Raw genomic sequence first — 22,887 nt, 5'->3', positions numbered from 1 at the left:
GCAAGTAATTCACACCCATGTACATTCATGGCATCTTACTCCACAGCTTTTGCATAGCTGATTCCTTCAGCTTAACTGTTACAGGCTTTCTGTGGCCTTTCCTATCTGATATGAGTTCCCTTCTCTTCACACTTTACTTATGTCCATCCTACCTGTTGTTAATTTCATTACCTATTGTCAAAATCATACTCCAGGTGCTGTTTCTTAATTTAGTACATAGAAATCTGGTCATTTTCCCAATCCTCTTCAGTAAAAGTTTATGCAATGCAGAATTATTTTCCAGTTGAGAGAGCAAGGGAAGGAAGGAAGAAAGGAGGGAAGGAGGAAGGGAGGGAGGGGAACAGGTGTTAAAAACTCAAGATTCAAATAGAAAGTCATGTGGTAAGTTTCATCAATGGTCAAACAAATTGAGATTTTGATTAGACTCAGAAAACCCATTATGGTTAAGCAAATATCTTTACCATGAATTAGGAGGAAAAGATTTTTATGCATTTTGATCTTGATTACAACCAGCCTTAGTTGACATAATTATGAAGCCCTTAAAAGTAACTGTCAAGGTTTAGAAGCACTTGCCACTTCCTTTGAACTAGCTCTATAAATGACAAGAGTGAGTATTTAGATTAAATGAATAGATTAATAAACATCTTTGGAATATCCATCATAAAGGTTGATTTATGTTCTGTTGCCAGCAGTAATTCAAGGAAATGCCAAGCTATTCAAAAAATATTGCATGTTTTTCTCACCACTTTTGCCAATGTTATCAAACCATGTAAGTACGACAATATCTATATTCTCTTGCCATACTAACTATGCATAAAAGCCGACAGATATTAAACCACTTTAAGTTTACATGAGCATCAGCACAGCAACCACTTATATTTATAACTCTGATGAATGGCCTTTCATTTGTAAATTTATAGTGTATCCATAATTTCTTTAGGGAACCAAGAGGTTCATTCAAAAATTGCCACAACATTTATCTATGCAAAGATGATGGATATGGTTTGGAAAATTAAATGCTTTTAAAAATTAAAATCATATTGCCAAGAAAAAGGACATGTTCTTTCCTGGTTTGCTCACATTTTTAAAGTGATCAGAACTGCACTCTCGGCAGTTATACTAGTTAATCTAGATAGCATATTAATATAGTTATTAAATATGTTCAAACATATTGTTGGTAGGGTTATATAGCATCAGCATGAACTACTAGATATCAAGTTCACTTAAATTTATTATTTTATTTTCTAACTTTATTCCTCTATATTAAGCTATAAATATATAAAGTATCTTAAGATATAATTTTTTCTTACTTACGCTTACTGCATTTACTGTATTTAATTCTTCAGGACTACTTCCAGAATACCATATGGTTTATTGTAAGCATAGACTATTATAAACTACAATTTAAATAAAATTACTCAAATAAAATATATATTAGCCAACAATCAAACTAAACAAAGAGTCCTATTTATCCCAGTACATACTTTGCTCAATTGGAGAAGTTGGTGAAGTAGAAGATGAAAGATAACAATTACTACTAAAGTAACTAACAAAAATCAGAATAGTCACTGTTATTACATGGGAAGAAGAACTGTACTTTGTTGCTATCTGTGATGTGTTCTGGCATTTCTATTCTCCCTTCACTTGTGGCCATTTACTACTTTAAATGGGAAATATACACAAATCTCAGAAATTTTGTTTTTTTTTTAGTTTTGTTGTGTTTTTTCCTAAAGTAGTCTTACTTTTTAAAATCTACCCTATTATTACAGAATCACCAGAAAACTGAAAGTGGGTTTAATTACTTGATTTGGTTATATGAATAACAATCTCCAAATTATCAGCTCTTTAGCATTAACTCATCTAGTGGAAGAAAAAAATTATCCCAATGCTTGCAAAATTTGTAGACAAAATATTGGGATGGCCAAAAAATGTGTTTAGTTTTTTCCATGAAATAGAAGACACATTTTTCATTTTTACCAATAACTTTATTGATTTGGATATTTTGAGCATGTTGGTTATCTCCTGCGTGGCATGACATTGATTATTCTCACTTAATGTCTCAATTTGACTGCTATCAACTTTAACCGATCTACTTGGCTGTGGAGCATCATCCAGAGAGAAATCTACAGCATGAAGCTTTGCAAACCACTTTTGACACGTTCACTTAGTCACAGTACCTTCTCCATACATTGCACACGTCCTTTTTTGTGTTTCAGCTGCATTTTTACATTTCTTGAAATAATAAAGCATAATATGCCAAAAATGTTATTTTCTTCCAACTTCAATATTACAGTAGTGATTGCTGGGGGGAGGGAGTGTAAGGGAACTAAATGGTAATAGAAACAATATCATAAAGATTATACATTTAAAAATTCACCAAGTTTGATAAGTTTTTGTTAAATGCACGCTAATATGACAGCTGTCAAAATACAATCAAACAAAATTGTTTTGAATGAAGTTAAAGACAACTAAGCGCTACTAGAGCGCTTTTTTTACAGGAAAAAAAACAAATGAACTTTCTGGCCAGCCCAGTATTTCTTACATATTGAATTCTACCTGTTTTGCTTAAAATAAACTAATATTAAAATAATTAAATGAACACTTTACATACCCCAGTAGATCGCTAGCTCCTTGTGGGCAGGAACATACTTATCATCATCTTTGGGTCACCGCTGGCCAGCACAGCACCTGGGATAGAATGCACATCCAATAAATGTGTTTGAATTAATTAGATGAATTAATGGGTTTTAGAATCCATTTGGAAGGTATGAATTCAATGAAATAACCATTCTATATACCAACACTCTCTATATATATCCTACATTATTAAAATAGCAGGGTACATTCTTATACATTTGAATGACAACTTTAGACTGAAAACTCAGTTCTCAAGAACAACTGCTTCTAAGTGCTCATTACATTGTATATTCTTATTGTCTTGGTTTGGTTGGAAGGAATGCAGTGAAGTGTTTGAGATTAAGAACTTCAGAAGTAGTCTGACACGGGTCCAAAATGTCCTTTCACCATTTACTCCTTTTGGGTCACTTCATCACCTTAAATCTCATCTTGTCTTTAAAGTAAAGATAATTATAGTGTGTTTCTAATAGTGTTCAAGGGATTATAGGAAACAGGACATAGCACACTGCCTGACACACACTACACCCTCAATAAATAACTACAATGTGCACTGCCTCCTTGTCTGTGCAGGGAAGAGTTAACCTTAACCAAGGAGAGGTCTTGCTTTTCCTTCCAGCTGCCAGGAGGTGATCTCTAGGCCCCCAAAACGTCATTCCTCATAGGAGTGTCTTTGTTTGCCCGAAAGCTTTGGCCAGGGGATAGTCTACAATGTGATTGATGATAGAGGCTTGGGGCTTTGGGCCATGCACATAAATTCTGCCTCCAGAAAGAGCTGGAGAGTAAGACTAAGGGTCAGTCCAACACTGACATCCATGAGGGGCTGGAGACGAAAGGTCAGCGACGTGGGCAGTATATGATCAAGTCCCATTAAAAATTCTGGACACCGAAGGCTTAGTTGAGCTTCCCTGGTTGGCAATGCTTCATGCATATTGTCACATATCCATGTCGGTAAAATCAGATGTCCTGACTCCGCAGGGGGAAGACAATGAAAGCTCTGTTTTTTGATTGCTCTTGAACTTCAGGCTCAGCCTCATACACTTCTTCCCTTGGCTGGTTTTAATCTGTATCCTTTCCCTGTAATAAACTTTGACTATGAGTATAACAGCTTTCATTGAGTTCTGTGAGTACTTCAAGCAAACTGTCAAACCTGAGAATGGTTTTGGAAACCCCTCAAACTAGCAATTAGTGTTAGAATTGAGGGTGGTCTTGTGTGGAGAACTGGCTCCCTTGAATTTGTAATTTAAGTACTGGGTTGGCCAAAAAGTCCGTTTAGTTTTTTCTGTAAAATAAAAGACACATTTTTTTATTTTCACCAATATCTTTATTGATGTGGATATTTGTAGTATGTGAGCTGTCTCTCAGTATTGGCTTCCACTGGGTAGACGCCAGGGGTGCTGCTAAACATCTTCCAATGCATAAGACAGCCCCACAGCAAAGAATTATTTAGCTAAAATGTCAATAGTACCAAGAAACTTCACAAACCACTTCTGACACGTTCAGTCACAGCACCTTCCCCACACACTGCACAAATGTTTTCTTGTGTGTGTTTCAGTTGCGTTTTTACCTTTCTTGAAATAATAAACCATAATACACTAAAATATTGTTCATTTTCTTCAATATTAAAATGGCTATGCAAAAATTCACCAATTTTGATAAGCTTATTTAAGTGCATGCTGATATGACAGCTGTCACAATACAACCTAACAAAATTGCTTCATATGAAGTTAAAGACAACTAAGAACTACTAGAGTCATCATACAGAAAAAACTAAACAAACTTTTTGGCCAACTCATTAACTTTACAGTTGGTGAAACTCTCAACCTTCGTTCTTAAATCTGTAGAGCTCAAAATCTATGAAAGATATTTTACTTCACTATTCAAGAGAACTTAAAACTTTCATGTTAAAAATCACTTTGAAGTGCTGGTGTTTATGTGTAGGTTGTATGTTATTATTTTATTTTTCCCCACACAAACAATAAAAACCCCTCCCCCATAATAAATATAGAATTTTTTAAAAAATTTATTTATTTATTTTTAGAGAGGGAAGGGAGGGAGATAGAGAGAGAGAGAAACATCAATGTGCAGTTGCTGGGGGTCATGGCCTGCAGTCCAGGCATGTACCCTGACTGGAAATCAAACCTGCAACACTTTGGTTCACAGCCCATGCTCAATCCACTGAGCTACGCCAGCCAGGGCTAGAAATGTTTTGTTTTGACAATGTGCACGGTAGTAGAATTTATAAGTGAAGAGTCACATACAAATAAACTTTGAAAGGTAGGTAACAGCAGGTCTGTCAAGGTCAGATGTTAGAAAATTAACTTCATTAACAGATACACTGGTTTTCAAACAAAGTACTGATTATGCAAGGTTTCTTTTTTCCCCCTACCATCCAAAAGTAGAATGTTCCTATGAAACATTTCATAAGCTGAAACAGTGTAAAGTAACTGTTTTGCTAACAGAAAGAAATCCAAAGAGGATTTTTACTTTTATAAACCATTACTCTACTAATATGTCTTTCGTAAAAGCAAAGCAGCATGAACCAAACTTTAAGAAAGCAGGGGTACCGTGAGGTTCTTCTGATTGCTTAGAGTGCAGTATGCAAGAGACTGCTTATAGCTTTAAAAAATAGTAACTTTTACAAATAATGATGTGGTAGGTAGAATTTTCAGATGGCTTTCAAAATACCCCCTATTGGTAAACATATTCCCAGAATTATGAATATGATGGGTTTCCCCCCTGTGACAGGGTTTGTTATATATCATAGTTGACTTTAAAACAGCAAAATTGTCTGGGTGAGTCTAAAGTAATCACATATAAATCTTTAAATCTTGGTCTATAGATGACAGATAAAGATGGAGATTTTAGGCATTAGAAGTATTTGACCCACCACTGCTGACTTTAGGATAGAGGAAGCCACATGGTAAAGAATATACAGAGCCTCATGGAAGTATAGGCAACCCCTAGCTGACAACCAGCAAGGAAACAAAGACCTCAGTCTTACAACCACAAAGAGCTGAATGTCATCAAGAATAAATTTGGAAGTGGATTTTTTCCCAAAGCCTAGAGCTCAACTTGGCCAACCTGGATTTCAGCCTTGTGATTCCCTGAGCAAAGAACCCAGCCAAGCCATGCTAGAATGCATGAACTTTGAGCTAATAACTGGCCATTGTTTTAAGCCACTAAGTTTTTGACAATTTGATACATACCAATAGAGAATGTATTCACACAGGAACGAAGCATTCTGCATGTATTTTATTGACCTCTCTTCAGCCTTTCACTCTAAAAACAAGTATCACTTACTTACATGCTAGGTTTTTTCATTAACTAAATAGACTCCAGATTACCAGTGCCAGTACTAAAAATGCACGGACCATCTCTGAATGAAGAATACAAAAAAAAATGGTACTATGCTAAATGTCCTATGTAATACACTGAATACCTGTGTTCACCCAAAATTCATATGTTGAAACCTAATGCCCAATGTGATAGTATTAAAAGGTAGGACCTGTGGGAGGTGGTTAATTCGTGGGGGTGGAGCCCTCATGAATGGGGTTAGTGCGCTTGTAAAAGAGACCCCACAGAGCTCCCTAGCTCCTTCTGCCACATAAGGTTACAGCATAATGACAGCCATCTAGGAAGTAGGTGCTCACCTGTCACTGAATGTGCTGGTGCCGTGAATGCAGGCTTTCTAGCCTCTAGAACTGTGAGAAGTAATTTCTGTTTTTTATAAACCACCCAGTTTATGGTATTTTGTTACAGCAACCCTTACATACTAAGACATGAATGTGTTTATCACTTACACAACAGATCATTTGGAAAACTCAACTCTATGTCCTCTATGGAAGATGTTGAAATGGTAACTCTTAAATATGCTGTAAATTATCTCTAAGTTTTCATGGGCCTTTTTAAGGGTTGAACGTAGGCAAGGGTTGTGCCTTCTTGAGGCATATGTGGGAAACAAATATATGTTCCATGCAGAGTACAGAGGTTCTCTGGAGAGATTCTCTATCTGGGGTAAGATTAGAGGGTCACTTAAAAGGAATCTCTGCCAGGTGTCTTCCTAGAATATGCTACCACATTTGCTCCCTGTCTCATTCCCTTTTTTTATTCATCTCCTACAATGTTGCCATATTATTTTTTTGAAACACAAATCTTATCATGTTGAACTCCTACTCAAAATGATAAATTTTGATGACCTTCAAGATAAAATCATTCATTCACTGATGCAATAAATAATTGTGCACAATATGCTAAGTTCTATGCTAGGTGATAAGGATACAATGGCAATGATGATAGACAAGGTCCTGCTCTTCACTGAAATTTTCTCTTTGAAAAATATACTTCCCGTCTTGTTCGACTAGAAGACTCTGATTATCTTTAATCCCTAATTAGGGCTTCACTCCTCTGGGAATCTCCCTTTGACCTTCCAAGTAAAATGAGACACCCTTTCTCTGTGCTTACATAAAATACTGTACATAACCATATGATAAAACACATCACATTGTATTGCATGAGATTACAGGTCTGCATCCTCCATTAGCAGAATATAGTGGAGAGAAAATTCAGGATGTGTGCACACCCCAAAATTCTTACAGTAAATAAGAAGTTATGAATGAGTAGTTTCTCTTGGGAGAAGCTGAACCTGGACCTAATCCCCCCTGTAGGGTGGGATATACAGGACAGATCCAGAATGAATGGGGAGTATTCTAAGTTAAGAGTAGGAACTAGGCTAGGAGGAAAGGAATGAGAGCCCATGAAATAAATACCTCTGCTACCCACACGCCTTGAGATGTGCTGTGATGATAGTTCCTCCTTACCTTCACACCATCTGTTTCAACTCTGAGTCCTGGATGTCTGGACCCGAGTAGACACTCCAGTATTCAATCTGGAGGTCAGCTACTATCCAGAACAAAAGGGCCATTAATGAGCTTACTTAGTAATACAACAAACTTGAATAATGGATTCTGAAAGTAAAATGCAGTTTACACATGTCCAAAACATTCACCATGAAAAAGCAAAAGCAAAAAGTGGATCACAAACAGAGCCAGGATGAGGACTCTCCTGTCACCATGGAGGAAGGGGAGGGATGTCTAGGGCAAAGAGAGAGGTAGAGCCCAGGGTCAGGGCCAGGCTTTTTCCATATCTTGGTATTTAACCTATAAGGAGGTGGGGCAGGATTACATCAGGTGGATAAGAGAAATCTTTGGGCTGAGAGTCCTGTGTCATGGATATTACTTATTGGGGAGGGAATGGAGAGGTCTCAGGCCTCAGGGAACCCTGTTAAAAGTCTTGATCCATCTAACCTTCTGAGAAAGAAAAAACAAAAACAAACAAACAAAAATAGGAAAGTAAGATGTCCAGATAGATTGACTTAAAATTGGTTATTCCTCACAGGTTGTGTGCACATACAAGGAATCTGAAAATTTCTTTGTTCTATTCCACCCTCTCTATCCCCAACACACATACATGTACACACACATGCACATCAGCAGGACACAGAGGAAGACTGGGACACCCTGGGATGGGAAAAGAAAGCAGGACCTCAAGGTCGAGGCAATGGTAAGTCAGCAGCAGCTGCTCTGTCTCAAAATCTGGGCCCCAAGGACAAGAAACACTATCAGAGGGCATAAACCAGGATGGATACAGAGGACAACCCCAAGGGCACACACAGATGTGATGTTCCACACTCCCCCACCAACTACAGTGATACACAAACCCCTCAAACTTCGACTTGTTAGTGGAGACACAGGCAGGGCCAGCATGAAAGTGAGGTTTGTGCACACCTAGAGGGGAGCAAAATGTAAGGAGATGTCTCTCAGGAGGCAACTTTTTATTACCTTTCAATGTGCCAAAAGGGTGTGGACTCAGGAGCAGGGACACATCAAGGAAATAGCTCCATTTTTTTTGTATATTAGAGTAGAAATGGATAAATTCTGACCCAATTAGATGTGTCTCAAAAATTATTACAAAGTTTTACCAGATTATTTCCCTACTTACTTTCTATAAAAATCCTTTTCTTCTTTATACCTTTATTCCTTCCCAAAACATGTCAGATCCACTTTCTCCCATACTATTGAAAATTGTATTACCTCACTCTACATACAAAAGGAACCAAGAACATCCATTTCTTAAGGGTCAATAAGACAGATGAACACTCGTCTTCCTTGGCCAGCCTGAAGCCCATTTCCTGGTGAAGTTCTCTCATGACGTCTTCCAACAAGACACATGACCTAAAACCTTAAATTGCTATAAATCTGAGACACTACAGTGATTTGCCTAATTCAAACCCTTATGCTGTGCTTTGTGGTTCCCTTTACAAATTTCAACAACTTTCACATGTTTTACTTAATAACACCATAGGTAGCAGTGTTATATTGGAAACCGTGGTTACGATCTGTGGCTTTACCTCTGCGTTGCTCCAGTTAGCTGAGTCTTCTTGGAAGAGACCCTTGACCTTTCAGCATATTATCATCAGCACGTTAAAGGCTAGCCCACACAATTTCTGAAGTTCTGCCCTGATCTAATATGGCTACCGCAATTAGATAGTAACTCCAAGAGTACTGTAGCCTTTCTAATGCATGAATGCAGGCATAATAAAACAAGGTACCTGATACATTAATCATAGGAGAATTGGCAGCAAGAGGAGCAAGAAGAAGATGTTAGTTGAGACTGAGGTGAGCAACAGTAATCATAATCAAATGCTTTGGTATTTTATAGTAGTAACTATGAGTAGGTATCATGTTAAGTGCTTTACATGTAATATCTGGCTTACAACCACTTTATGGGATGGAACTTCTATTATACCCATTTTAGAGATGAGAAAACTGGCACGAGAGATTAAGAACTGTGCTCAAGGTCACAGGGCTCAAAAGCCTTTAGCTAACTATAATACTCCTATTAATTGCAACCAAAAGAATCCAACTGAGACGCAGTGAAAAGTGCACAATAAAGAATTAAAACAAGTTCTAGAATCACTGGATTTTAGAAACGTCCAACATAACCATTTATGAAACCAAAGTTACATGAGAATACAGTAGGAAGTTACTGCTCAAATAGTTTACTCCCATGAGGCAGCAGTACATAGATGCTACTGGCATCAAACAGGACGTGATGATTCCGTCGCTTCATTCCACAGGTGAGGAGAATTAGTTGAGTAGGGTAATGGCAGGGCAGTGCCTGGAATGCAGGTCTCCTTTTTCAGCCCGGCGACCTTCCCAGCGTTTTTCAAATCTTTGGTAAAGGCAACAGTGGTTGACAGTACAGGCTGTAAGGCCATACCACTCAGTTTGAATTCCTGTTCTTACTCGCTAGCTGTGTGATCTTATGCCTCACTTTCCACGTGTGTAAAGTCTAAGTAATGATGCCTACTACATACATTTCTTGTGAGGATTAAAATAATACAGCCCTGGCTGATGTGGCTCCATGCATTAAGAGCTGGCCTGCAAACCACAGGGTCGCTGGTTCGATTCCCAGTCAGGGTACATGCCTGGGTTGCAGGCCAGGTCCCCAGTAGGGAGCGCACAAGAGGAACCACACATTGATGTTTCTATGCCTTTCATGCTCCCTTCTATTCTCTCTACAAATAAATAAAATCTTTAAAAAATCATATCTTTAAAAAGTAATAATAATTAATACATAAAAAAATGTGTATAACTGCTCCTAGTAAAAGTACTTACTTAATAAATGTTAGCCTTTACTATTACTACAATAGCACATTTAGAAAATAAGGAGGCCAAACCATGAAGAGCCACTCAGCAGCAGACAAAAAAAGAGCATAAAGGCTTGTTAGTACTATTTGAGATATTCCACACTGTCCATATCCATAAGGAATAAGGGAAACTATATTCTTTACTCTCCTGAACACACCATACAGACAGCAGAGAATACATTTTTGTCAGTACCACAGAGATCAGAAATGCTAAAGGAAGCAATGTACTTGCAAAGATTTAGGGAGGAGTCCTAGCTTCTGGTCTTAGTTTTATCATTAGTTACCAAGTTTTGGAAAGCCAAAGCACATCTCCAAATCTCAGTTTCCTTCTTAGAACTTTCCTATGTACAGATACCCTTGGAGGTTCTCAAACTTCATTAATAGCTAAGGTCAAAAGGGAGATTTCATATATTAATTTTAATAATTCTAACCAAGTGAACAATGTATAACCTTTAATTACCAAATCTTTTGTTTTCATTTTGCATCAGATTTCCTGCCACTATTAATTTAGGCATAATTATAGGAAAACATGTATAATTTGCAATTCAAAGAGTCTTTAATCTTAAAAGGATTTCGAAGAGTGGAATGAATGGGGACCCAGTCCTCCAGCTCTGTCCCTTGCATAGCCCACCACTTGCTCAAGGGATCTTAACTCATAAAGGAGAAGCGCTGTATAGCTTTAAAATGACTTCATTCCCATATTTACATATTTTTAATAGGGCTATGATGAATCTCCTTCCGCTTGACTCCTATTTTGAGCTGTGATATTTTAATCTCCATTCTTGCAGCAACTTAGCAGATGAATGTGCAGTGTGACAGAGCTCAGAGGAAATAGTATAAATAAAGCAAAGTGGAGCTATGACATCTCACATTTTATAGCTTTTTTATTGTAGCCGAAGCATAAACAGAGCACAGCTGTGTTATACTTACCGCTGTGAGCACTCCCTCAATCCTCACCCCCTATTGCTTTTAAAAAGACAGTGCTCTTATTCAGAAAGCTTTGGCTGTGGGTAGCATGGCCCCACCGGGGCAGCCTCTACCCCAGACCTCCACATTTGACGGGTTTCTCCTCTTTCAGATGTAGATTTGTAGTGTTCCATATCATGCCTCTGACTGAAACCAATAGGCCAACCGCAGCCTATTCTGTGCTGCAGCAAAAGCACGCTGCCCTTACCTATTGGAAGATGGCTCACCACCACAACTATAGTTTTCACTCCTTCCCAGCACATGCACACTACACTCAAGCAGTTTACAAATGCTTTCTTAACAGGCAAGATGTAACTAGCTGGGAGTATTCAAAATAGTACACTATCTTAATGAAAACCCCTGTTAGAATAAAGCAGTTGTATTTTTCACTTTCAAATTAACTCTTAGACATGTTCGGGTGAAAGTTGGAAATGGCAAGAGGGCCAAACACAGTGAGAGTTAGAAGAGCTGTGTTGAGATGTGCAAAACAATTCTACATGCTAACATAGTCAGGAGGTTTTAGGATTTCCCAGGCTGGCTATATGTTCCATTCAGTCCGAAGAAGACACAGTAAGACAAACAATAAGCACTTTCTACCCTTAGATGAAGTTATATGCACATACACAGGATTGGTTAGTCCAGGACAAGCACCTGATCTAAGAGGGGCCCATTGAATCTTTCCTGAGATGTTTTATATAAGCAGAATGGAAAAAGCCATTGAGTATGACATTCCAGTGCTGCCATCAATGGCATTACTTCCTCCCATGTGGAGATATATCTCTATCACAGCAAGAAAGACTCGAGTCGACATCCAGTGTGCCGTGGAGACAAGAGGAAGGCATGAAGCCCTGACCAAGGACGGCTCCCAGGATCCAGCTGTTCCTGAGACCCATCTACATTCCTGCCTCTCCCCAGTTTGGTTATTTGCCTTTCCAGTACGCCTTTACCCAACAAATTCCAGATGCTTTTTCTCACACTGCCTCAAATTGATTTCTACCACTTACAAAAAAAGAATCCTAACTATTACACCTTCCAGAAAAGGGTTCTTTTTTCTCACTTGGGTTAGGATTTATTCTTTCTTTTTCAAATACCACTACGCTACTTATGGGGAAGAAGGAAAACCCTCTGGGCTTGTAGGGGAATGTGTAATGAAAATTCAAAAGACACATGCATCCAAGTGAAAAGAATATAGGGGCATAGTAGCCTATACACCAGCGAAGTGAAATGAAAGAGAGGAAGATTGATTTGCATCATCATTAACATGGAAGGAGAAAAGCACAAGAACACAATGATGGCGAGAACCCCCTCCTTTGACACATGTAATTGTTTCGAAACAACAGGCCCAACTGGGCTAACACAGGGGCAAAGTTGGTATCCCAAGCTTCTCACCCAAAGTTGCTCTTCTGCCAAGCTCATTGTTTACGGAGCTGCCAGCCCAGCCCAGGGATCTGATTAGCAATTTGCACTTTTGTGAGAGGATTAACAGAATTCCTTTGTTTTGATGTCGGATTATCAAACTGCATCTTTAAAGAGGTGTGACCTCATCCAGATTCATAAGCCTGCTCCCTGGAGAATGACGAATTTTACTCCACTTGCGAAACATATAATTTCATAAAGGAGTTACTGTCAAAACACAAACACGGTCCTCAATTCTTGATGTGTGTGAAGAAGCACATTTGTAATGTAAATAACCTCAGAAGTTTTATGATATTTTAAAATAACCCATCTGGTGGGAAAACAAGGATTTTCAACCCATTTGATTCCAGCACTCGTAAATTATCATGCATCTAGCTCACAGAACTGAGAGATAAACCCCATTCCCAAATGGAGACTCACTGTACTTTTATCATGAAGGGCAAGTATTTTTAATTGTCCCATGTTCTCGACATATTTTTTAAATGGAAAATAGAATGCACAAGAGAGTAAACTGAAGAAAATCAAAGAATTTGATGACTAAGGTCAAAATGATATCAAATTGTTTACTAACTGCATGGTTGACCCCAATATAAAGATGAACATGGGTGGATAATGCAATAAGAGTTTTGCATTTCTAAGTTTTTCAGTAATAAGCAGCTACTCAGGAAGAAAAGTCCCTGCCATTTTTCCCAAAATCTGAAACAAGTAAAACTTCTAAGAGTGGGGAGGGGGCGTCTACAGGACAATATGCAACAGATTGAGAATATTAGTCTTCAGACTTAGTACTAGTGTAATTTTTACCTGAGGAGAAAATAACCAATAAAACTGACAAGAGCAGTGCAGCCTGTGGAAGGCATGCACCACTGGGGTGACAACCTGCTTGGGTGAGTACACAGATGCCCACTCAGCTACAAATGGCAAACGGTCAGTCCAGACACATCAAACAACCAAAAAGCCAGGCACTGCTGGAGACCAAGTGCTTACTTTTACTCAATGACAAACTAAAAACATCAAAACAAATGAGTAACCAAAACATTTTGTTTCATAAAGAGGAAGCAAGTAAAATTAAACAGGTATGTTTATTTTTAATAGTAATGCAGGTTGTCACTTATACTAATAAAGAAACATTTGGGGTGTTTCTTTAAGTTAGGGAACTTGTAAAATTCTGTGAGAGTGTATAAAGTAGGGTATAAGGTGTAAGGCATGTTTTTCTGAAAGCACAGTACTTATATACACGATCAACAACATCAATGGTTCTTAATGGGTGCTTGTGTGGATTAATGGATTCACCTGCAAAATCTTTTTCTAAATACTCAAGTCTTGTACTCCAACTTACAGCCAGTGGATAGAATGACAGCATATTTTTCTGAAAAATCTCACTTGGGTATTATAAGAGTCATTTAAACATCTGTCCCTTGTATTTGAAAACAGCCTATCTACATGAATTACTTGCTAGTCTTGTCTAACTAACTAAAAGTTGGAAAAGCAAATTCAAAAGGCTTATAATTAATTAATAGGGGTGTGCTAGATGTTAGCATAGCAGACGAATGCTTGAGACAGAGTAAAAATGACAAAATAATTTAGTAAGAATTTGACTTTAACCCCAAAGCTGCCTACATGGAATTCAAGAAAAAAAAATACACATTATTTAAGCCTTATCTGGCCATAAATACAGAACACCATCCAAAATCAACTTTGAATTATTCATTTATTCAACATATATTTATTGAATGTCTCCATTTGCCAGGGGCTACCTAGAGCTCTAGAGAGAGAGCTGTAAAAACCAGACAAAGCTCCTTGCCCTCATGCAGCTAATATTCTACTCGGGGAGACCAGAAAAAACAACAACATAAATTAATAGATATACTTTCTTAGGAAACTGCTACAGAGAAAAAATTAAAGCAAATGATGATAGGAAGTGTTTGTGGGAGAGCTGAAAGCAATTAGAGTAGAAGGACGGACCTCACTGAGAAGCACCATTCAAGTCAAGACCTGAAGCAAGTGCAGGAATGAGCAGAGCCTGAGCAAGAGCGCCGTAGGTGGAGAGGATCTTGTAGAAGTACAGAGGCCCTAAGAGGGGCAGCACCCACCATGCTAGAGAAAGCACCATGGGCGGTATGATTAATGCAGAGCTAGGGGAAGAGTTGTAGTAGGTGAGGTCAGAGAGGGCAGTGTAGGTCATGGTCAAAATGCTCCCTTGAGGGAGGAAGCCAATGGAAAGTCCAGGGCAGAGAAAGACAATCTGACCAGTTCACTTTCAAGGCTCCTTCTAGCTGCCATATGAAGCAGACTGAAGGGGAACAAAGGTAGGAGCCTACACCACAAGCAGAAATGACAGTGGCTGTGACCAGACTACAAAAAGTGGGCATGAGGACAGGTGGTTGGATCCTGGAAATATTATCTGAAGGTAGTTTGACAGAGTTTTGCAGAGTACAAATGAAAGCAGAAGTCAAGGATGAAAGGTTTGGGGTCTGAGCAATGCGAAGAATGGAGTTTCCTGTAAGAGCTGGGGAAGACCTCCAGAGGGGCAGGTGTGAGGGGCACATGCACAGCTCATTTATATGCACCAAGTGGAGCTGCCAAATAGCCATTTAGGTTTCTGTGTATGGAGCTCAGGAGAGTGGTTACAATGCAAAAGAAATTCATGTTCTCCAAATTTTTCCTAGTTCTTACCACTAAAAGCGATTGTTTTCAAATGAATCTTTATTTAAAAGACATGAGAGCATTGGCAGAGTCTTCAATGATGGTCTTATAAAAAGTATATAAATCTTTATATGGCAATTTGGTATTTTTTATCTTTATTGTATTTTTTACCATTACCATTATTCCCCTTATACTTCCCTCCCCTAGCAATCACCGCACTGTTGTACATGTCCATGAGTCCCTCTTCCTTTATGCTCAATCCATCCACCCCTTAACCTCACCCTCACTCTGAGCTGTCAGCCCGTTCTCCATCTGTGAGACTGTCCCCCTTTTCCTTGTTAGTTCAATTTGTTCATTAGATCCCATATGTGAGTGAAATCATATGGTATTCGTCTTTTTCTAATGGGCTTACTTCACTTACTTCACTTACTTCACTTTGCTGTTGCAAAGGGTAAAAGTTTCTTCTTTTTTACAGCCAAGTAGTATCCCATTGTGTAAATGTCTCATAGTTGTTTTATCCTGCACCTACTGATGGATACTTGGGCTGCTTCCATATCTTGGAGATTGCAAATAATGCTGCAATGAACATAGGGATGTTTATGTTCTTTCAAATTAGTGTTTTGGATTCCTTCAAATATATTCCCAGAAGTGGGATAGCTGGGTCAAAAGGCAGATACCATTTTTAATTTTTTGAGATATCTCCATATGGCTTTCCACAGTGGCTGCACCAATCTGCATTCCCACTAACAGTGAAAAAGGGCTCCCCTTTCTCCACATCCTTTCCAGCACTTGTTGTTGGTTGATTTATTGAAGATAGCCAATCTGACAGGTGTGAGATGATATCTCATTGTAGTTTAATTTGCACTTCTCTAATGATTAGTGACATTGAGCATTCCTTGATGTGCAGCCATTTGGTTTTAATAGAGACAATTTCTTAAAGCTCATCATATACTGATAAATCATAGCCAGCAAAATTCATGCTGTCAATGCATGTAATGCATGCTAAAGTAATAGCCTAGGTTCTGTGGTCTGCCTTGATATATAAGTAGAGTTTAGACAATCCAGCAGAGCAAGGATGAAGCACCATCCCTAGATACACATGTCTCACATCTTTCTAGGAATCACAAGGAGACTTCCACTTGAGCTTCTGAGAGTCTGTTGATGAGAGCTCATGATAAGTTTCATGTTTTATCTTTAAGATTTATGTGGAACTTTATAAATAAATTTAAAAGATGAAATGTTTTAAAATTTCCACTAAATTACCTTACATTCCCCCAAATCATTATATAAAACTGACTTTGATCATTGTAGACCACTTTCCAGTCATCAAACCATCATCACAATCACCACAACTCTTTTTATTAAGCCCTAGAATGTGTTAAGCCTTCTGTATGACATTTGTGATACTACATACCAAGCCCTGTGTATTATTTTATATGTATTAAATAATTTAATTCTAATATTAATGCTAACTTATTCACAAATATTTCTTACACTATAGTCAGATGTCTCATGAAAAACACTGGTAAACAGAGAAATTTCTTCCTATTGTGAAACCAGAAAACAACAGTGAAGAGTATAGTACACAAATAAATACATAGAATGGGAGGCACTCATGGGTACTTGTCATTTAACTGGGAAATGCGTATCTGAACAATAATCCTATACGAAATATCTTATACCAAATATAATGCCCTATACAAGTGAAATGCCATTCATTACAGTGAATTGACAATAGTTGGACTTGCAATTTGATAAAAGTTAAAAAAGTGCTTGTACAAATAAAAGAAAAGTAATCTAAAACTATTGGCCTTTAGTAAATAGTAGAATTTACTGTACAAAATATTGAAGGAAGAGAAAAAACAATGTAATTTCTAAAAACACAAAAATATCTAATCAAGTATTTATAAGATAAATAAGGATGTCCAGAAGTAAAATAAATAGAAAAATATACTTCCACAATCGACTATTTCTTCCAAATCCTACATCCATTTAAGTTGGCAGGGCATATCAGTGGTTTATTTGGATATTGTCCACAGTTGTAAATGAGCATCTTCGTTTCTGTATTTTTGGCAGTGGACCATGTAAATGATTATACTGCTATATATTTAATGTAGTAGATATAAAACATGGCACAAAGTAAAAGTACCAATTTTAGAAAACCATAAAATGCATCAAATAACTTCTCTAAAGTCATCAACATAAGTAGCCTGCAAATGTTGTGGTTGCTGAATACAGCATCTCCATTAACATGATCACTTAAGTGACTTTCCACTCTCTTCTCATACATCCAACCCAATCCTGTAAATACTGACTCCACATAGAGGTGAAGAGTCACATATAGCACCCATTCTGGGTGTAGCAGAGAGTCAGAGGTGGGTTCCATGGGGGATCTGTCACTCCCCCTACAAATCCAGAAGGGGCCCTGCAGGAGAGAAGACACTCATGCTTCCTTGACATCTTACATGCATCAAGAAAGCCAACTATAATTTTCTTATGGAGAATATAGAAGTGCCATCTTATCACTGTCATTTTAAACTGAAAAGGAAAGCAGGGCTAATATACATAATCAGTGAAATTCTTAAGTAGGCAATTTTATTTCTCCAAATCCTACATCTTCTACAATGACAAGTTTCTCTATTTTTCTTCTGTCAATTCTCTCCTCAGACTGTCTCTGGCCATATTAGAATCCAATTTATTTGTTCAGTGAAGTTGAACTTAATGTGAATGTCCCATACTTACATTATTTCCTTTGATTTCTCACTCCCATCAAAATGTATCTACTCCATGTTCTTTTAGCCAATGGCCAAACCTTGAACTTCCAACATTACAGCTGGCCAAATGATAATACAGTCAGTGCCAATATGCCCATGCTTAGAGGCAGAAACTTGGAGTTACAAAGAGAAATTTCAGAGGTAATTAATTCAATACTTCACTTAAAACCAGAATCCTCTATATAATTTCACTATCATCATCTTAGATTTGATACAACTCTATTTCCAGAGATCAAATTTTACTTCACTTTGAGGCAATGCATTCAATTCTAATTTTCCTTCACTGGTCTCAGTTCTGGATATACACAGAATCACCTGCATTTTCACACCCAGGTGCAGGTTCCACCTTTCGCCTCTCTCTGTGCCCCAGGATGCTGACTTCTGTGAATCAGATTAAGAGACTCCCTAGCTCCCAAGCTCATGATTGGGTCTTAAAGAGGAGGCATCAGCAGAAAATTGGAGAGAAAGAGAAGAGTGAGATCAAGATACGTATTTCTGCAGCCTCCTCTTTGCAGACGAGTATCAGAGTCTGGTGGTGTCTCTCCAGGCAAGTAGAACATTCCATACAGCTCCCTCCCAGTCCCTTCAGGCTTAAGCATAGTGACAACTCCCAACAATTATTATCCCCAGAGTACTGTACCCACCCTTGTTGGTTCTCTTTGATAACAGCTTTATTGAGATATAATTCACAAACCATACAATCAACCATTTACACTGTATAATTAATTGGTTTTCAATATATTCATAAAGTTGTATAACCATCACTATGCTCAATTTTGGAACATTTTTATCACTATGAAAAGAAACCCCATCCTATTAGTAACCCCTCAGCACTAGGCAGCCACTAATCTACTTTCTGTCTTTGTGGGGTCACCTATCTGAACATTTTACATAAATGGAATTATACAATATGTGCTGTCTTGTGACTGGCTTTTGTGACTTTGAGTAACTTTTCAAGGCCCATCTATGTTATTAGCATTGTACTGTATATCAATACTCTATTTCTTCTCATTGCCAAATTATATTCCATTGTATGTATATACTATATTTTATTTATCCATTCATCAGATGATGGATATTTAAGTTTGTGTACTACTTGGCTTTTATGGATAATTCTGCTATGAACACTGCACACAAGTGTTTGTGTGAGCATATATTTTCACTTTTCTGGAATAAAGCTAGCAATGGAGTTGCTGGTCATATGGTAACTTGTGGTTTAACATTCTGAGGCACTGCCAGACTTTTTCCCAGACAGTTGCCCATTTTTCATTCCCAGTAGTAGGATACGAGGTTTCTAATTTCTCCATATTCTCACCAATACTTATTACTATGTCTTTTTTATTGTAGGCATCCTAGTGAGTGTAAAGTGATATCTTACTGTGGTCTTGGTATTTTTAGCCCTGTTAATATACTTAAAATTACTCCCTACAGTCTACTCTCCTCCTATTATTTCCCTTAAGTCCATCAACTGTTTCTTGCCAGACCCTGACTGACTCAAAGGCCAATACTCATTGATACTTTTGAAGATTGTTTTGAAATTCTCCCCACATTTCTCTTTTCAGGAAAAACAATTCTTCTTTTATGAACCATTCACTTCTAGATTGTTGACTCCTCTAATTCACTAGCCTTAAACACTAAATTGTCAACGTCCTTCAAATTATTTTACCCATAAGTGACATATGTAAACTGACAAATGTATATTTTACCAGGCAATTATGTCATTGATTATAGACACTACATTTCTTCTACTAATGCTATTAAAGGTAACTACCCTTTGTTTAAGCAGTTATGTCCCACTGTTGGATTACATGAAACATAAAATCAACATACTGTCTTGACAATGGACTATCAATTCAGATATCCCCTACCTCTAATAGACAGATAGAATTACTTTAACAGTATTAAATTACACCTCATTAAGTTTTGGCCAACATTGAGCCTATTACTGACTTCCTGAGCATGAAATGAGATAAAATGGATTAAAGTACCAAGTATATCCTTGCCAGAAAAGTAAGTGTTAGTTTCAAGTACAGTTGTCTGTCTTTTACTCCCATCCCCACCTCCCTCCCAATTCCACCCCCCCACTAGTTTTTGTCCATGTGTCCTTTATACTTGTTCCTGTAAACCCTTCCCCTTTTCCCCTGAAATTCCCTCCCCTCTCCCTTCTGGTCACTGTCAGCCTGTTCTCTATTTGTGTCTTTGTTTATATTTTGCTTGTTTGTTTATTTTGTTGTTTAGGTTCCTGTTAAAGGTGAGATCATATGGTATTTGTCTTTCACCTCCTGGCTTATTTCACTTTGTATACATGGATGGAACTGGAAAGCATCAAAACTCTTAATAAAAACAATGCAGAGGAAAAACCAGTGAACAGAATGGATGGCACCTGACTACAGACCTCTTTTTAGGTTCATAACCATATACTAATCTACACCCTTTAGACATGGTTCTTCAGCTATCAGTCTATATTACCACACTGTCAAACCAACTTCCTTCCTAACTGCTCAGAACTTCGTGATATAAAACCATACTTTACATATGATATCTGATGAAAGGGTAACTCTACTGGGCCTCAGAGAACTCATACTGGCCTCTGATGAACACTGTTATCCTTCTAAGTGCTCAGAAGCGAACCATACAATAGTAGAAACTGGGATTTTACCAAAACCCTTAACACGTAGCATTTTTAAAATATAAACTTTTCTCCTATTTTAAATTCAGGGTGACATTTTGCTCATCTTGAGTCTTCTGGCATCTTACTTCTTCTACATGCTGTTTCAGTTTTACCAATAAGGAGCCTTCAAAAACAACATCTAGTTAGGAACTACCATACTCTACCCTATATCCTTCCCCAAGATTACTGGTTAATTACGGGCATTTTGACCATCAGTAGTAGAAGCCAAAACATCTAAATATCACCCTTGATTGTTCTCCTTTCCATACCTGTCCACATCCAAACCATCAGATAGAGCTTTTCATAATTCATGAAATTTTCACTACTTCTCTCCATTTCACCGTTGTCACTCTAGAACAAGCCAGAATCACCTCTCACTGAATAACTGTAATGGTCTCCCCAATGATATCCCTGCTTCCACTTTTGTCCCTACAGTCTACTCTCCACACAGTAGCCAAAGCAAGCTTTTCAAAATGTTCATTTGATCATTTTAAAAATGTTCATCTGATGCAAAAACAACTAGCTACCCACCACCCTTAGGACAAAATCCAGTGACCTGACCCTGCCTTCCTCTCTAATTTCATCTTCTTAATGCTCCCTCCCACCCTTACCCCCAACACCTGCTTTAACCTCACTGGCTTTTTTGATGTTCCTGGAACTTAACACACTCAGTGTCTCTTCTGGGCCGTTGCCTTTACCATTTCCTCTCCCTAAAGTCTCCTCATAGATTTTCACAGGCCTTGTCATTGCTCATGTCTCAGAGGTCATCTCCTCAGGGAACTTTCCCTGGCCTCTTTATCCAAAATAGAACTTCCAACTCTACCCCTTAACTCTACTTTATTTCCTTCATTTGATTTATCCCTGTCATGAAGTATGGAATATTTTCTTATTTCCATCTTCACCCTTGAAATCTAAGCATTTTCAGAGCAGGGGCTTTCTCTGTCTTGTTCAACAATATATTTCCAGCATCTATGATAATGAGTAACACAAAGTAGATGCTCAAAAAAATAATTTTAAATGAATTGAATGTGATCCCCAAAGGAATAGGTCTAATAATATAAATTCTGACCTTGGTGGAGACAGGGAGAAACATATAGGACTGTGAGCAACTGTGGCAAGTCTTCCGGTCACACTGTGCTTTAGGCCCCCTGTGCGAGAGCACGGTCTTCATTCACTAACCACGTCAATCAACAGACCAACAGGTCCAGCCCGAATCCTCTGACACCCAGACAGCAGTGCATGAGAGCCTTCAATCTCAAATGTGAGGCAATGGCATTTTTTCCCTATCTCAACCACCACTTTCCCGATTATAATAAATGAATAAAGTAGATTGAAACTAAGGGAAAAATAAAGCAAAATTAGAATTTGGCCCAAAGCAAACCCAGTGCCTGGGGCAGCCTGGGGCTGATGGATGATGACAGCTAGCAGACAAATCCTGTTCCCCATTCTAAATTCTGTCTAATAAACAAATTAGCAAGCTCATCAATATCGACAAGGCATTCACCTTCTGCAGCAACAGCTGCTACAAAATCGCGACACTGACTTTTTGGGTTTTGGTCTTTCAGATGACATGCAATTATAGGCCACTCAGGGTGGGAGATAATAAAATGACAGCCCAATAATACAGGGAAGGGTTTTGCAAGGACTTGGAGGATAAACAGCTTGAGGGTCACCTGATCTGAATTTACCTCTCACCCTCACTCCTCCCCTAATAACTAGATGTTTGAATGATGAGATGTGAAACGTTAACTCTTGTGCACATAATTAACTATGTAAAACTTAAAATGAAACATTAACTTATTAAGCAGAAACTTATGACATATATAATCTTATATCAGAATTATACTTTAAAATATGGTCCTTTCATGAAAACTAGTACTCAGTGTGGAAATTATATTAAAAAATGGCAAGACCCTTCTATTCATTAAAAAATATGACACAATAGACTGTCTTCTATTTTAGCACGGAAGAAATTTCGGGCTTCAAAGAAGAGAGAAAGACCAAATACTACACATATGGCCTAACAAATACATCTTTCTTTAAAAGTTTAAAATGAAAACATTTAAGGAAGA

At 37.9% G+C, this 22,887-nt stretch overlaps 1 protein-coding gene across 2 annotated transcripts in view; it reads right to left on the bottom strand.

The window, feature by feature from the left end:
* The window catches only part of SOX5 (SRY-box transcription factor 5), a 930,694-nt gene that overhangs the window by 753,231 nt on the left and 154,576 nt on the right, over nucleotides 1-22,887 (bottom strand). For both annotated transcript variants that reach the window (XM_045829753.1, XM_045829752.1), the window contains one exon: nucleotides 2,612-2,688. The gene's annotated coding sequence lies outside the window, so the exon portion shown is untranslated. The remainder of the gene's footprint in view (nucleotides 1-2,611; nucleotides 2,689-22,887) is intronic.

This window comes from Phyllostomus hastatus, unplaced genomic scaffold, assembly GCF_019186645.2.
Source record: "Phyllostomus hastatus isolate PE091 unplaced genomic scaffold, TTU_PhHast_1.1 phas_scaffold_93, whole genome shotgun sequence".
NCBI classification, from domain to species: domain Eukaryota; kingdom Metazoa; phylum Chordata; class Mammalia; order Chiroptera; family Phyllostomidae; genus Phyllostomus; species Phyllostomus hastatus.
The sequence above is the reverse complement of the archived record's forward strand: the minus strand, read 5'-3'. Positions and strand labels throughout refer to the sequence as shown.